Genomic DNA, 17456 nt, shown 5'->3' with positions numbered 1-17456 from the left:
AGGAGGTCCCCCTTTCTTCACATCCTCACTAACACCTGTTGTTTCTTGTATTGTTGATTTTAGCCATTTTGATAGGCATGAGGTGATATGTCATTGTGGTTTTGTTTTGCATTTCCCTGATGCTGAGTGATGTCAAGCATCTTTTCATGTGTCTGTTGGCCATCTATATGTGTTTTTTTTTTTTTTGGAAAAATGTCTGTTCATGCCTTCTGCCCATTTTTAATTAGATTATTCATTTTTAATTGTGCAGTTGTATTAGTTCTTTATATATTTTGGATACTAATCCTTTATCAGATATGTCATTTGAGATATCTTCTTCCATTCCATAGGTTGTCTTTTAGTTTTGTTGATAATTTCCACCATTGTGCAGAAGCTTTTTATTTTTGCTGTAATCCTGAAAGTGCATTTTTGTTTTTTTTTTTTTTCCTTGCCTCAGGAGACCTATCTAGAAAAAAGTTTCCACAACCAATGTCAGGAAAAATAACAGTCTGTATTTCCTTCAAGGACTTTTATGGTTTCAGGTCACATTTAGGTCTTTAACCCATTTTGAGTTTATTTTTGGGTGTGATACAAGAAAGTGGTCCAGTTTTCCCAGCATCATTTGTTGAAGAGACAGTCTTTTTCCCATTGGATATTCTTTCCTGTTTTGTCAAAGATTAATCGACCATATAATTGTGGGTTCAGGGATCCCTGGGTGGCGCAGCGGTTTGGCGCCTGCCTTTGGCCCAGGGCGCGATCCTGGAGACCCGGGATCGAATCCCACGTCGGGCTCCCGGTGCATGGAGCCTGCTTCTCCCTCTGCCTATGTCTCTGCCTCTCTCTCTCTCTCTCTCTCTCTCTGTGACTATCATAAATAAATAAAAATTTAAAAAAAAAAAAAAGTAAGTAATTGTGGGTTCATTTGAGTTTTCTATTCTGTTCCATTGATCTATGTGTCTATGTTTATGCCAGTACCATACTCTTTTGATCACTATAACTTTGTAATATAACTTGAAGTCCAGAATTGTGATGCCTCCAGCATTGCTTTGCTTTTTCAAGCACTTGCTTTGTCTATTCAGGATCTTTGTGGTTCTATACAAATTTTAGGATTATTCTAGTTCTGTGAAAAATCCTGTTAATATTTTGATAGGAATGCATTAGATATATAGTTTGCTTTGGGTAGTATAGACATTTTAACAATATTTGTTCTTCCATTCCATGAGCATGGAGTGTCTTTTCATTTCTTTGTGTCATCTTCAGTGTCTTTCATCAGAGAGTACAGGTCTCTCACCTCTTTGGTTAAGTTTATTCCTAGCTATCTTATTATTTTTGGTGCAATTATAAATGGGATTGATTCCCTAATTTCTCTTTATGCTGCTTTATTATTAGTGTGTAGAAATGCAACAGATTTCGGGATACCTGGGTGTCTCAGCAGTTTAGCACCTGCCTTCGGCCCAGGGCATGATCCTGGAGTCCCAGGATTGAGTCCCACATCAGGCTCCCTGCATGAAACCTGCTTCTCCCTCTGCCTGTGTCTCTGCCTCTCTCTCTCTCTCTCTCTCTCTCTCTCTGTCTCTCATGAATAAATAAATAAAATCTTTTTTAAAAAAAAGAAATGCAACAGATTTCTTTACATTCATTTTGTATCCTGTAACTTTACTGAATTATTTATCAATTCTAGCAGTTTTTGGTGGAGTATTTCAGGTTTTCTATATACAGTATTTTGAATATGTTCAGTGAGTTTTTTTAATGGCTGGAAATTTTATTTTTTAAGGATTTTATTTATTTATTTGAGAGAGAAAGCAGAGCATGAGGGAGGGGCAGAGAGAAAGAAGCAGACTAGGGAGCCTAATGCAGGCCTTGATCCCAAGACCTTGGGAGCATGACCTGAACCAAAGGTAGACACTTAACTGACTGAACCACCTAGGTACCCCAAGGCTGGAAGTTTTAGAAGAGAATTGGAAATTATAAAAATAAACTAACTGAAAAAGTCCAAGAGCTGAAATTAAAAGTTGTACAGGTAGGTGAATTAGCAATTTATTGCTATGTAACAAATCATCCTAGGACTTAATGACTTAAAGCAACAATAATTATTTAATCTTTTTCATAGTTCCTATGAGTCAGGAATTCAGGAGTAGTTAATTTGGCTGGTTCTTGCTTGAGGTCTATCATGAGTTTGCCATCAGATACTGACTGGGGGCAATCTAAAGACTTAACTGGGACTGATGCCATCTGAACAGAACTTATTCATATGGATGGGAATTTGATTCCTTTCAATATGGGCTTCTCCAGGGAGCTGCTTGAGTGTGTTCATGACATAATGGCTGGTTTTCCTCAGAACTAGAAATCCAAGAGAGCAAGGCAGAAGCTATAATGCTTTTGATGACCTAGCCTCAAAAGTCACACACACCCCTACTATCATACTCTTTTCATCATATGGATAAGCCCTGATCTAACGTAAGAGGAAACTACCTAAGGATGTGAATATTAGGTGAGAATTATTGGTGAAGGAGGTAGGGAGCTACTTGATAGCTGGGTACCACAAGTAGGCACAGCAGAAGAATTAATAGGAAAAGGAAATTGGCAAACACAATAGAACACAACGAGACAAAGGGATGGAAAATGCAGAAAAGGGGGTGTGGATATAATATGTAATTAAATTTTCAGAGACCAGAAGAGAGAAATTAAGGCAGAAGCAGTATTTGAAGAGATAACAACTGTGAGTCTTCCAAACCCAATGAAAGATACAAAGGCACAAATTCAATAAGCACTATGAATTCCAAACAGGATAAAAAGTGCAAAACTGTAGACTCTCCCACGTTGTATGCACATATAATTGATCTTTACTTAATATTTTTAGCCTGTGTTTGAAGACATAATTGCTTGTTTGAATGAAGTTATTCATTTTTGTAATTTTGGAGAATTCCTGCCTTAATGTGACAGGAGATTTTGCTACTGTTTGTGTTTTATTCTTAATTGTTTCTAGTCCCTGGTTACTAGCTTTTGGGCAAGCCTGAAGCACTATAAAAAAGGGAAACTGTGCTTTGTGGGAGAAAACACAACTCCTATAAACTTGATGTTATCCAACTGTCTAGCATTCAACTATTCCTAACTTTCTTACATACTTCACAGTTACATACATCTAAAAAGCAATGATAGTTCAAATTTGTAGAAATGATTCTGAAGTTTGAAATCCCATCAGAATCTTTCTTTCAATGTTCAGTATCTACTGTATTTGGGGGTTAAGTATGTCATTATATAATCCAGTTCTTTAAAAATTGACCTTGTGCATAAAGCATTGTTAATTGAGTCTCTGAATAAACACACACACCATTTATTGACCATGCTATATTAGCAGGAGTTAATTTGACAATACCTGAATCTTGTTTAGAAAAACCACCATTTTTATTTCTACTAGTTGTTTTTAAATGGCAAGCATTTTAAGTAACGGCAAGCATTTAATAAGAGAAATGTTTATTGACATTAAGCTCCCAAAATGTTGGTATGGATTGTGAAACAGTGAATTCTGTCCATCTAGAGATGGAATCTGTTCACAACAGGTGGGGACAGATGGCCATTCCAGCTTCAAATAGAGATTTGTTAGCTGTCATAAGGAAACAACTGCCTTAAAGCAGATTGGGTTTAACCCACTATCTCTCAGATTGGCTTCTTTCATTTAAAAAAATACTCAAATGAAATTGTTTTTCTCCAAATGTAAGCATTCAAAATCAGGGTCCAGTTATCAAATTATATGATTTGATTCTATTCATTTCTTCAAAGTTTAACACAAACTTGAGGGAGTCCAAGATGGTAGCATAGGAAGAACCTAAACTTACCTCCTCACGTGAACATACCAAATCTATATCTACATGTGGAACAATTGAAAAAAGACCTGAAAATTAGCTGAGTAGCAAATGATAAAAGGGCCATATCAAGACAGGTAGGAAAGGCAGAGATGTGATCTCACCAGAAACTCTACCTCTGGCATCACAACCCACAATCAGGATGGAGCTCACAAATCCAGAGCTTCGCCCTGAGGAGCAAGAGGTTTTGCCTCAGGTACCCCAACACTTGGAGCTTGCATCAGGGAGACAAGACCTCACAATGTTTTTCTTTGAAAATCAAAGGTCTGGGGCACCTGGGTGACTCAGTGGTTGAGCATCTGCGTTTAGTTCAGGTCGTGATCCTGGGGCCCTGGGATCAAGGCCCACATTGGGCTCCCTACAGGGAGCCTGCTTCTCCCTCTGCCTGTGTCTCTGCCTCTCTCTGTGTGTCTCTCATGAATGAATAAGTATCTTTTAAAAAAAGAAAAGAAAAAGAAAAACAAAGGCTGTAGGGAACCAAGATGCTGCTATGAAAGGACTCACACACAAACTCACTTGTCTGAGGACCCAACACAAAAGTAGCAGTGCCTAGACTTTATGTGAAGGAGATTCAATTGTTAGATTTAAGCATCTGCTAGAGGAGCTGGGCCCTATTGAGACTCTCCAGGGATGGAGCACTGGCAAGCATTATTTTTGCATTCTCCCTCTACTTGCTGTCCCTAGAAGTCATGCCCAGCCCCTGCACTCTCACTGGCATCCTAAAGCCAGTGAGCATGCCCCAGAACTCTCCCACTGTCTTGCTGAAACTGGTGGTGTACTCTGGCCTCTAATTCTTTGGCTCAGGCATGCACAGTCTACATAGGGGACACTCCTTTATCACCTGGCTCTGGTGGCTAGGGGCTCTTGCATCCCTGGGTCCCATGTGACTATAACAACTGGAGAGACAGTTCTTGGCAGGCTACCACCCCAAGGCACTGCACAGACAGCAGACTGAAACACATCTCCCATTTTGCTATTTTTTTTTAAAGTGAATTTACTTCTCCTGTAGCTTTAGCCTAAAGGGCAGACTTCATGTTTTCTACACATTTAGAGGCTACTGAGGTGCTGTCTGGGAAAGTAACCCATGGGACATCATCTTTGTGTTCTTCCCCAGCCTCAACATGACTCTCTGGTATCTTTCAGAAGGGAGTGTATCCACTCATCTGGAGCAACTGTCACCCAGAAGACACCTCCAGATCACTTGGTCTCCAGACCAAGGTTTGTGACTGCATACTTTAAAAGCTGCTGCCTGAGGGTCTGGCTTCCAACCAGCCTAAAACTAGGTGCTGGCTGAGATTCCTTTTTTTGGAACATTGTCAGGTTTTGACAAACTGTCAATAACTGAGACCTATCAAGAATAAATCTGGCTGTTCAGACAATCACAAAGGTTTAAGAGATGACCAAGAGCTAGGGCAAGATTAAATTATATGTCCCACTTCCTACACAAAACCACTCCTTTAATACTGAGAGAAGTGGGATCCCTGGGTGGCTCAGCGGTTTAGCACCTGCCTTCAGCCCAGGGGCTTGATCCTGGAGTCCCAGGATTGAGTCCCATGTCAGGCTCCCTGCATGGAGTCTGCTTCTCCCTCTGCCTTGTCTTTGCCCCTCTCTCTCTGTGTCTCTAATGAATAAATAAATAAAACCTTTTTAAAATAATACTGAGAGAAGTAACTATCAAGTAAGACTATCAAGTACTATCAAGTAACTATCAGTAAGAATCAAGCAAAACTAGGAAACAGAGGAATATATTCCAAGTGAAAGAATGAGATAAAATCTCAGGGAAAAAAAAACCTTAATGAGATAGACAAGTATTTTATGTGATAAGGAATTTAAAGCAAGATTCATAAATATGCCGCTGAACTTAAGAGGGTAATGGATGAATACAGTGATAACTTCAACAGAGCAAAAGAAAATATAAGAAAGTATCAAAGAGAAGTCACAGCTGAAGAATACAATAACTGAACTGAAAATACAGTAGAAGGGTTCAAAAACAGACTAGATGAAGTAGAAGAAAGGATCTATAACCTAGAAGACAGGGCAGTCTTCTCAAATAGAGCAGCAAAAAGAAAAAAGAATTTTTAACAAGTGAATACAGTTTGAGGGACCTATGGGACAACATCAAAAGGAATAACATTCACATTATAGGAGTCCCAGAAGTAAAAGAGAGAAAGAAAGGAGAAGAAAACTTATTTGAAGAAATAATGACTGAAAAATTGCCCACCCTTGGAAATAGACATCATTATCCAGGAACCCACTGAATTCTAAATAAGATGAGGCCAATGATATCCACCCAAGACACATTGTATTTAGATGTCAGAAGTTAAACATAAAGAGAGAATCTTTAAAGCAGCAAGAGAACCTCCATCAACCTATCAGCCAATTTCTCAGCTAAAACATTGCAAGCCAGAAGGGAGTGGTATGATATATTAAAAGTTTTGAAGGGAAAAAAACTTCCTACAAAGAATACTTACCTGACAAGGTTATCATTCAGAATTGAAAGACAGATAAGTTTTGCAAACCAGGCTTACAAGAAATGTCAAAAGGCCTTCTTTAAACTGAAAAGAAAAGGCACTAATTACAAGAACACATATGAAAGTATAAATCTCACTAGTACAGGTAGTGGATTAGCACTTATAAAGTTAGTATGGAGATTAAAAGACAGAAGTAGTAAATTAACTATTACCATAATAATTAATTAAAGATTCACTAAATAGGGACGCCTGGGTGGCTCAGCAGTTGAGCGCCTGCCTTTGGCCCAGGGCATGATCCTAGAGTCCTGGAATCGAGTCCCACATAGCGCTTCATGCATGGAGCCTGCTTCTCTCTCTGCCTGTGTCTCTGCCTCTGTGTGTGTGTGTGTGTGTGTGTGTGTGTGTGTGTCTCATGAATAAATAAATTAAATCTTTTTTAAAAATAAATAAAAGATTCACTAAATAAAAATAGGTAAAATATGATATCAGAAACAAAATACAGAGAAGGTAGTAAAAATGTAGCGTTTTAGAATTCATTCAAACTTAACTTGCTATCTCTATGCAATAGACTATAATACACATAGGTTGTTGTATTTGAGCCTCATGGTAACCTCATAGCAGAAAAACCTAGAGTAGATACACGAAAGATAATGAGAAAGGAATTATACTATAGGAAGTTATGACTTTTATTTAAAAGTGTTGAAAATCATAGCCAGAGCAATTAGGCAAGAAAAGAAAGAAAAGGCATCCAATTTGGAAAGGAAGAAGTCAAACTGTTACTATTTGCAGACAACATGATTTTATATATAGAAAGCCCTAACAAAAAAGAAAGCCCTAAAGACTCCACCAACAAGCTATTAGAACTGATAAACAAATCCTGTAAAGCTGCAGGATAAAAAATCATTACGCAAAAATCTATTGCATTTTTATACAATAATAATGAACTATCAGCAAAAGAAATTAAGAAAATAATTTCATTTACAGCCTTATTAAAAAGAATGAAATACCTTCAAAGAAGTGAAAGTCCTGTACACTGAAAAATTGAGACATTGGTGAAAGAAATGGGTGAAAACATAAATAAATGGAAAAATAGTCCATGCTCATGGATTAGAAGAATTAACATTGTTAAAGTATCCATACTACCCAAAGGAGTTACATATTCAATGTAATCCCTATCAAAATTCCAATGGCATTTTTTCACAGAAATAGAGCAATCCTAAATTTTGTATAGAACTACAAAGGACCCCACATAGCCAAGCCAATCTTGAGAAAGAAGAACAAACCTGCAGGCATCACAATCCCTGATTTCAAACTATATTATAAAGCTATAGAAATCAAAACAGAGGGCAGCCCGGGTGGCTCAGTCGTTTAGCGCCGCCTTCAGCCCAGGGCGTGATCCTGGAGACCCAGGATTGAGTCCCACGTCAGGCTCCCTGCATGGAGCCTGCTTCTCCCTCTGCCTGTGTCTCTGCCTCTCTCTCTCTCTCTCTCTCTCTCTTTGTCTGTCTCTCATGAATAAATAAATAAAATCTTTTAAAAAAAAAAGAAATTAAAACAGAAAAAAAACAGTATGATATTGACATAAAAACAGATACATAAGTCAATAGAATAAAATACCCCAAAAATAAACCCATGTATATATGATCAATTAATTTATTTCAAAGGAGGCAAGAATAGTCAATGAAGAAAGGACTGTCTCTTCAATAAATGGTGTTAGGAAAACTGGACACTCACATGCAAAAGAATGAAACTAGACTGCTGTGTCCACCATATACAAAAATTAACTCAAAATGGACTAAGGACTTGAATGTAAGACCCAAAATCACAAAACTCCTAGAAGAAAACACAGGCAGTAAGCTCCTCCAATAGGTCTTGGTAATGATTTCTTGGCTCTGCCTCCGAAAGCCAAGGCAACAAAAGCAAAAAATAAACAAACAGGGCTGCTTCAAACTGAAAAGCTTCTTTCTACCCAGAGAAGGAAACCATCAACAAAATGAAAAGACAACTTTCTGAATGGGAGAAAATATTTGCAAGCATATATCCAATAAAGAGTTAAATCTACAATATTTAAGGAACTTACACAACTCAAGAGCAAACCAAAACAAAACAAAACAAAAAAACACCCAATCTGAATTAAAAATTGGGAGAGGATCTGCAAAGACATATTCCCACAGAAGACACAGTTGGCCAACAGGTACATGAAAAGATGTTCAACGTCACTAATCATCAGGGAAATGCAAATTGAAACCACAATGAGATACCACCTCATCCCTGTTAGAATGGCTCTTACCAAAAAGAGAAGAAACAAGTGTTAGTGAAGATGTGGAGAAAAGGGAACCCTCATGCCTGTCAGAGGGAATGGAAATTGGCATAGCCACTATGGAAAACAGTATGGAAGTTCCTTAAAAAATTAAAAATAGAAGAACCATACGATCCAGCAATTCCACTTCTGGGTATTTACCAGAAGAAAACAAAAGCACTAGTCAGAAAGATATATGCACCCCTGTATTTATTGCAGCATTATTTACAATAGCCAAAATATGGAAACAGCTTAAATGTCTCACACACACACACACACACCACATACACACACACAACACACACAACACACACACACACACACAACACATGCCATGGAATATTACTTCACCATAAAAAAAGACATTTGTGACAAGATGGGTAGACCTAGAGGGTATCATGCTAAGTGAAATAAAACAGAGAAAGACAAATGCCATACGATGTCACTCATATGTAGAATCTGAAAAATAAAACAAATGAACAAAAAAAACAAAACTCAAATACAGAGAACAGAATGGTGGTTTGCTGGAGGGGAGGAGGGATAGAGGACTAGATGAAATAGGTGAAGGGGATCTAGAGCTACAAACTTACAGTTATAAAGTAAATAAGTCATGGGATGTAATGCGTAGCATGGTGACTATAGTCAATAATATTGTAGTGCATAGTTGAAAGTTGATAAGAAAATAAATCTTCAAAATTCTCATCACAAGAAAAAAAAGTTTGTGTAACTTTGTATGGAAATTATGGTAACTAGACTTACTGTGATGATCATTCCCCAGTGTATACAAATATCAAATCATTATGTTGTATGCCTGAAACTAATATACTGTTATATGTCAAGTATACCTCAATTAAAAAATCAAAATTTGAGCTCGCTTCACCAGTACATATAATAAAAAATCAAAACTTGGGCCTATGAGGCATTCATATGATACCTTTTTACCAATTTGTAATAAATTCAACTTGTATTGTTCAAGTGGTTCTCTATTTCATTACAGAGATTAATTTCCTGGTATAAACCACCCACCTTACTGTGCCAGGGGAAAGTTCAAGTAATATTATTTGCAAACATCCAGTTTGAAAAGGTGGTAAACTAGATGCTCCCACAGAGGAAAAAAAAATCTAACTTCTTTCTTAGAAATTAAAAATATTTTTTACTGTTTAATTGCTATACTCTATCACCTGGAACCACAATTAGCTAAATCTACAACTGTCGTTAAAGGATTGCTACACTAATACAGCATGGTTTCAGACATAGTCATGAAGTGTACAAACAGTATTTTCTGATAGCATATGTATTTCCTCTTTGAAATGTAAGAGAAGAAATGCTTTCATAGGAATTATATTTTTTAAGGGTACTTCCTTGCCAAGTTCCTTTCTTAGTGCCAGTATGACATCTCCCCAGAAGCTTCTGTTTCTGGCATCCTATGGCACAGATTTTGGTGCTGGTAAATCAGACTATGTAATTTGTTTACGTATGTACGTCAGAATTGGACATGTAGTTTTATGGATAGCTATCTTAGGCACGGATAAGCCACCATCCAGGTGATTCTCTGCAGTAAGATCTATCAGAAGTTTGATCTTGGTGGGGGGATGGTGCTCCAGTAGTAATCAAAATCAATTCTCCGTGGATGAGATTTCATTATACCTAATCTTCCTAGATTCAAAGAAATCTCATATGTAGAGGATAAATTCTGTCTTCAATGGGAATCCCCCAGAGCCATGATTGCATTTGCCATCAAAGATCAGTGCTACAGCTGAGCTGAAGTGCTCAGTTACCTGCCAACCAGATGGTGCTTCCCCAGTTTGCAACCAGTGTTGGAACGAAAATGCCTGAGAGGGGGTGGACTGTAAATGAAAAGGGTTTCAGTAGAAAATCCTCCCCCACCAAATTCACAGAAAAGTGATAGGCTCCTACTTAATCCAGTGAGGGTGACCCAAGAGGATGTCAGGTTTCAAGTATTATGGGGGGAGAGGGGGCGGAATTGGTGGATTCTAGGTCCCTATCCTTAGTTATCACGCCCTACCCTTCATTGAGCTCTTATTGCATGCCAGGAACTGGGTTCAGAAGTGTACACTACCTTATTTGAGCCTGACAATGACTCTATAATAGGTTTATTATCACCTCATTTTATAGATGGGAAAACTGAGGCTCAAAGCCTTTATATCTATTGTACAAGGCCACATAGCCTTTATAGTAGAGTTTGTACCCAAATCTAAATCCTTAAGACCCTAGAGCCTCCCTCCCACAACCACTGTGCTACATTTCCTTTCCTTTTAGTGGTCTTCATCCCACCTTCTCTTCTCCATCGGCATCCAAAGCCCCACAACACTGCCCGCCCCCACTTCAAATACCAATCATAAATCTAGGTTCTTGCCTATCCTTCTGACCGATTAGCTGTAAATTGGAGGTTCCCACAGCCCTCTCCTCAGGTTTGATTAACTTGCTAAAACAGTTCACAGAACTTGAGAAAACAGTTTGCTTACTGTTTAGCAGGTTATTATAAAGGGCACAGATGGAAGAGATGGGTAGCAACAAGGTATATGGACAGGGGCAAGAAGATTCCATGACCTTTCAGGATGCACCATTCTCCCAGCATTGCCATGTGTTCACGAACCTGGAAACTCTCTGAACCCCATACTCTGGGGATGTTTATGGCGGTTTAATCACATAGGAATGATCACTGGTTAACTCCATTTCTGACCCCTCTCCCCTCTCTGAAGACTGGGGGGTGGGACTAAATATTTCAAGCTTCTTATCATTGCTTAGTCTTTCTGGTGACCAGCCCCCATCCAGAAGCCCATCAGTAGTCACCTCACTAGAACAAAAAAACATTCCTATCATCCAGGAAATTCCAGGGGGGTTTAGGAGCTCTGTGTCAGGAACCAGGATCAAGGACCAGTGAGAACAAAAGATGCTCCTAGTGCTTAGGAGATTGCAATTTTATGAGCTCTGTGCTAGGAACCAGAGGCAAAGACCAATAGTTAATTTTTTTTTATTTCATAATATGTTCCTAATAAATATTACTCTCCCTGCATTTTCCCTTTACAAGTTGGGTATCTAATGTGTCTTCTGAAATGAGAAATGCCAGGCATAGAAGATATCCCAGCTTTAGTCATCTATGATTTCTTGGTAGAAACAATACTTTCTTCTATACGTTTTTAACTTGTTATTATTAAACATCACCATGCATCCAGCAGAGCCATGCTGTGACCTACAGAGCAATGTAGCACAGTGCAGGGCTTTGGACCGGGAGTCCTCAATCAGCTTTGCCAGTTGCTGCTGGCAACTCGGTAAATTATCTACTTCTCTGCCTCTGTTTCCGTGTGTGTGTGTGTGTGTGTGTGTGTGTGTGTGTGTGTGGTGGGGATAGAGGGTTATGCCTACTTAGTAAGGTTGTAATTGGAATTAAATGAGATAGTACGTGTAACACATTTAGCATAGTTCCCAGCATACAACAAGAGCTAAATAAGTGATGATGGTGATGATCATTACAATTATTTAATATTGTTGCCGCAGTTTTTTGTATACTCTTGGGCTAAACACCTTAAAGATCCAATTGCAATCTCTCACATTGCAATTTGACCCTGTTTTTGAAGAATGCTGGTTACCTTCAGGAGTCTGAGAAGTGCAGTAATTAATGACTTATTTACTGATAAGCTCTGTTTTCCTTTGATGCAGGAGCTGATACTAATGCAGGCGATGTGTTATGTTTCCCACGACACCTTTGAATAAAATGCCATTTCCTCAGGAACAGCTAGAAATACCGATGCTAATTTTTCCCCGAGCTCAGGAAAAGCAAGAGCGCTCCCGCTGCAGTGGGCTGGATGGAGCTCTCCAGAAACATTATGTCATCCTCATTTGCGCTGCCAGGGGATGAGCTCATGGGGCGGGGTCTCACAGGGCTGCAGCTGTGCCAGGTCCTCACTTGTGGGATGTGCGTCCTCCTAGCGCGCCTCTCCCTGCTACCCCCTCAACCCACCCCTGCTGCTGCGCCAAACAGGAGGCACTGCGTGGTGGATGATTGAAAACCGAGATGAAGTCCTGCAAAATAGAATCAGGCATCAGAAGGCACAAAAAAAAGGGCAAATTGTGCATTTTAGTTGTTTTGTGTGCCAAAAAACAAAAACAAAAACAAAAAACAAAACAGTTGCAAAACTGCTGTTGTCAATGAGAGGAGACTTCTGTTGGTTCTCTTTGCTTCTCCTCCTTTGTCTGAGAGCAGCATCTTTCCCTTTTTCTATTTCAAACAGCAGCTTGATCTATGACCAAACCCTGTGCAGGAAAGGAGCTGATAACGGCTGGCCCCAGGCCACCTGACTGCTCAAGGAAGAAACATGTGGGTGATTTCCCACATTCTTCTCATTATAATACGTATCGTGGGTCTGTATATACGCCTTCTAGTCTACCTGGCAGCACAGGTAATGGTTAAACACACAGACTTTTAGAGCTGCCAGGCTGACTCCAGATCCCAGCACAGACACAGGTGACAATTGTGTCACCGCCTCAAGTCTCGGTTTCTCTACCTGCAAAATGAGGGTAATAATCAAGCCTAGATCAAAAGATTGTTGCAAACATTAAATGAATATTGTGTGGTAATCACTGAGCACAATGCCTGGCCCATGGAATATACTCAGTAAATGTGAGTGATCATTAATAAGATATACATGCTCAACTGCCTTATTAACCAGCCACAGCAAGAGAATATATATAATATATAAATATATTTTTAAATATGAATAGGAAGGTTATAAAAATATATATACTTTCAAGGATATACTTTCAAGGAAATTATTCACTCATAAAAAAATACCTGTTTTGGGTTTTATCTTTTATTATGGAAATTTTCAAACATACACAGAAACAGAATCATATACTGAGCCCCCCATGCACCCATCACCCCACTTCAGCAATCATCAAGCATTTTAGGAGGTTTGTTTCATCTGCTCCCCATGCTTTTTTTTTTAAGGTGGGGTATTTTAAGGGCAAATCTCTGACATTGAGTCATTGCACCCACAATACTTGAGTATGTGCCTCTAACAGAAAAGGATTTTTTTTAACTTAACCACAACAATAAAATCATTCCTTGTTATCATCTAATAATGTCCAGTCCATATTTAAATTTCCCTAATTGCTCAAAAATGGCTTTTAACACCTTTTATTTAAAAATTGCAGAAAATATTTCTCAATGCTTAGATTTTTTAAAATGATTTCTAAATATGGTATATGAATTCTTTTTCAGAGCTAAATTGCAAACATTGAAAAATGCAAATATTGATATCTATACAATAGAAAAGACAAATTACTAATTTACTAATTGTTAATCTGAATGATTTGTTTTAAAATAAGAGGTTCTGTACTGGTTAGGGTACCTAATAATAAATATGTTAATTTTTTAATCATTAATTTTATGTGATTTACAGGGCCAATATTCTGATGTGCTCATTTTCTAAACACATGATTTAAAAATCTTACTTAAACCAATACTTAATGTATGAACAAGATCATAATTTATTGATTCTTTCCCCGCTTGTTTCATCTTAATTTAATGTCTATAAATCACTATCTACACTAGAAATTTGTTTAGAAAAACATTTAATGTTCAGTATTGCCAATAGCTGTTCTCAGTTACATGTAAACATTTAATTTAACTTCCCGAAAATATATCTCTTTCCATTCAAAGGCAAGCTCTGTATGACTCCCAATGTGTTTAGAATTCATATAATCAGTGTTAACAGTGAGTCCCCACGGAGGCATGAGTTATGTGCATAAAAATTTATGTGTACACTCTATTTTTCATAAAGGATAGTTTCTGTTTCATTGCTGAACATAAGTTCCCAGAATGACATCATATTTTTCTTTGACAAATCAAGGTCATTCAAAAGGCTTTGTGATCTGGCTCCATTACTTCCCTGGCACTATCTCTCGTAACTTCCTCTTTTCTCTGTCCTCCATACACACGAGGCTGCAACTGTGTTGGCCGACTAGCCATTCTCTTTGTGCTTTTCTGTCCCTGCCCTTCTTGTTCTCAAGCTATTCCATATACCTGAGGGGGAGTTGCCAAATTTAGTAAATAAAAATCCAGGAGGCCCAGTTAAATTTGAATTTTGGATTAACAATGAAGACGTTTTCAGTGTAAGTATATTCCAAATATCACATAGGACATGCTTAAACAAAATTTATATTTGTTTTTCTATCTGAAATTCAAATTTAACTGGCAGGCCTGTGTTTTATCTGGCAATGTTCACCTAAGGAAACACTTCAAGGGCTGGCTTTTCTTCCAGGAAGCCTTCCCAAGTACCCTCCTATCCTGCTACCACAGCATTTTGCTGGAACCTCTCATTAAATACATAAGTACATTAACATTTTAAAAGCAGTCATATGTATATGTGTCTCCCTCCCACTTTTCAATACAAACAACATTCCTTATTCCTAGAGTTCTGGATTTAACACTTTTACCCACTCTCCCTTTCTACTCCAGGGATTAGATAACACTAACCCATCACAAAATCTTTCCTGGTGAATTGTTTTTTGGGTTTTTTTTCATGTAAATCTGTATGGCCTATATCCACTATTATTGGTTGCTTAACAGTATACCAGGCACTATGATAAGCAGTGGAGGTAAAGAGGGGAATTAGATAAGTTTCTGTCCATTAGGAACTCACAGATTGTGATCTCAGAACAGAAACACGTAACTGGGCAGGGGTTTTGGTAGGTATGATTTATTTAATAAATACTCATTAAAAGCTCTCTATATGTCAGGCCCTGTCCTAGGCAGTGAGTGTGTGGCTATACACAAGGAAAGCCCATGCCCTCCTAGAGTTCATTTCCCGAAGAAGGAATATCCGACTGGTAGATATGAGTGAGAGTCCAGGTAACCTTCCAAGATACTTAATGAATAGGTTAGGTACTGAAGTAGAATAGGATTTGCTAGACAGATGAGGGGTGGGAAATTGGCCCTCCAGAAAGAAAACTGGACCATGCAAAGGAACAGACTATGAAAAAGCCCAGAATATAACCTCTATAAGGGCAGAGACTTGGTCATCTGCTGCTGGAAATCCCATGCATTAACTAGTGTCTGGCACAGAGGAAGCACTTGGTAAATAGTTGAATGGGTAAGTGAAAGCAAGCATGAGGTAGTCAGAGAAAGGCAAGAGGATTGGAAGGGCCAGGAAGAAGGGCAGGAGGCATTGCTCTAAAAGTAGACAGAGGGCAAAATCAGGAAGGGTTTTATAAACCACACTTAGAAATGTGAATTTGTTTTTTTTAAAGATTTCATTTAGGGCAGCCCGGGTGGCTCAGCGGTTTAGCGCTGCCTTCAGCCCAGGGCGTGATCCTGGAGACCCAGGATCGAGTCCCACGTCGGGCTCCCTGCACGGAGCCTGCTTCTGCGTGTGTCTCTGTCTCTGTCTCTCTCTCTCTCTGTATATTCTCATGAATAAATAAATAAAATATTTTTTAAAAAAGATTTCATTTATTTATTTATTTGAGAGAGAGAGAGAGAATGAGTAAGAGAAAGAAGGAACAGGGAGAGGGACTGAGGGAGCTGGAGAAGCAGACTCCCCACTGACTGAGGAGTCTGATCTGGGGCTCAATCCCAGGACTCCAGGATCATGACCTGAGCCAAAGGCAGATGCTTAACTGACTGAGCCACCCAGGTGTCCCAGAAATGCGAATTTAAATTATAAACAATGGAGAGCCACTGAAAAGTTTTCAGGCCTGGAATGACATGATTTCAACTAACTTCTGAAGACACTGCTTGAGTGGTGTTGTAGAGAATGGATTAAATAGAGTGGAGATTAGGGCAGGGATATTGGGCAAATGGCTATTGTTTTAAGAGGGTGAACCCAGCAGAGAGGAAATAACTGTCTGTCTACATTAGGCAGTGGTGGCACAAAATCAGAATGGGAGAAGGATTTTAGGTTATTTCTGAAGTAAGACCCATACTATTTTGAATCAGTTGGGTAAAGGGGTCAAGAAGAGGAATAAGCCCTGGACAACTCCCAGTTTTCTGGCTTTCACAACATTTGGACAAAGATTCCAGTGTGGCACACAGGAAGCCAGTTGTAGAAGGACTGGACAGGAGGGATATTTGGAGGAATCATTGGTAGTATTGAGAGATAGAGCCATGATGATAGATGAAGCCACTCAGGGAGAGTGTATAAAATTAAATTTGAGGGAGGCCTGGGAAATGCCATTTTGCAGATATGTGTTTATATTTGTCATTTTGCAGATACGTGTTTGTCATGTACATATACACATGCACGTGGTTGAATGAACCCAAATCCAGCATCAGCTTGGAAAACGAATAGTGCGTCATTAATATGGCTTTGCTATTCTACATATAGAATATTTTTATAAATTAGAAAACTCATCAATTTTATTTGATATATTATTGACACTATCCGTGACTCTCCAAAGAAATATCACTTGGAGCGCCTGGGCGGCTTGTTGGTTAAGCATCTGACTTTAGCTCAGGTCCTGATCTCAGGGTTGTTGGATCAAATCCTTCCTGTTCAATGGAGACTACTCAAAGCCGACAGGCTACTTTCTAGATAAGCGACTTCAAAACTTTTTATTCATGAATTCTCTACAAGAATTTTGAAACTTATGCACCCTTTCACACATGTAAAGGTTGGCATCTTCAATTTTACATTATAGGTTTAAATAGCAATACTGTATTTAGATAATTTAAATAATAATATTGATATTTTAATAAAAATCATAGCATCACTTTTAAAGTACCAGTGGAATCTAAATACCAAGAGATTTGATAGTCACCATCATATATTTATACATTTTTTTAAGTACACAAATAGAATTTTTTTTAACTGGCAGAAATTT

At 38.5% G+C, this 17456-nt stretch overlaps 1 protein-coding gene across 7 annotated transcripts in view; it reads left to right on the top strand.

The window, feature by feature from the left end:
- Window positions 1–17456, top strand: part of ZNF704 (zinc finger protein 704) — a 293122-nt gene that overhangs the window by 135700 nt on the left and 139966 nt on the right. The gene's annotated exons all lie outside the window — the stretch shown is intronic.

The sequence above is a fragment of the Canis lupus genome, chromosome 29, assembly GCF_003254725.2.
Source record: "Canis lupus dingo isolate Sandy chromosome 29, ASM325472v2, whole genome shotgun sequence".
NCBI lineage: Eukaryota > Metazoa > Chordata > Mammalia > Carnivora > Canidae > Canis > Canis lupus.
This window is presented reverse-complemented; position numbering and strand designations above follow the sequence as displayed.